Source organism: Meleagris gallopavo, unplaced genomic scaffold (genome assembly GCF_000146605.3).
Source record: "Meleagris gallopavo isolate NT-WF06-2002-E0010 breed Aviagen turkey brand Nicholas breeding stock unplaced genomic scaffold, Turkey_5.1 ChrUn_random_7180001926341, whole genome shotgun sequence".
Classification (NCBI taxonomy): Eukaryota; Metazoa; Chordata; class Aves; order Galliformes; family Phasianidae; genus Meleagris; species Meleagris gallopavo.
In genome coordinates, this window is record NW_011188649.1 from 1 (window position 1) to 483 (window position 483).

Consider the following 483-nt stretch of genomic DNA (forward strand, 5'->3'; position numbering starts at 1 on the left):
TAAGAGTGAAAAAAGCTCATTTTAACAGAGAGATGTATGTGTCAGAAACAACTCAGGGTTTACCTTCATTCCCAGTGTGGAGCAGACCAAATCAATGATAGCACTGAGCTGATTGCTGTGGAAATACATGGCTACCAAGAGAAGCATCTCTCCAAAGGAAGCAGACACACCAGAAATGCTACAACAGCAAAGAGGAAGAGTTCATTTCCAATGGAAATAAAAGTGAGATTACTGGAATCATTAAAACAAAAGAAGCCTCCTCTCACCTTTCAAAGTAAGCTTCTTCCTTTATCATCCAGCTCAGCCACATCACCATGAGCTGTTCCTGTTCCGGTGTACTGCACAAAGAAATCACATAAAAGATTATTTGCCCACAAATTACAGTTGGTTTTACTACCCATTACTAGCAGAAAGAAAAATAATTAAAAATGCATTAACTGGGGAAATACCTGACAAGAGTGGAGAAGGCCAGCAGCATACAAA

General features: G+C 39.5%; 1 long non-coding RNA gene across 1 annotated transcript; it reads right to left on the reverse strand.

Annotated features, from left to right (window-relative positions):
- Positions 1-51: 51 nt before the first annotated feature.
- LOC104916643 lies at positions 52-483 on the reverse strand. Its single transcript, XR_796629.2, has 3 exons — positions 450-483; positions 267-338; positions 52-178 (listed from the first exon to the last, which is right to left on the reverse strand). It is a non-coding gene; the product is annotated as an uncharacterized LOC104916643 (long non-coding RNA).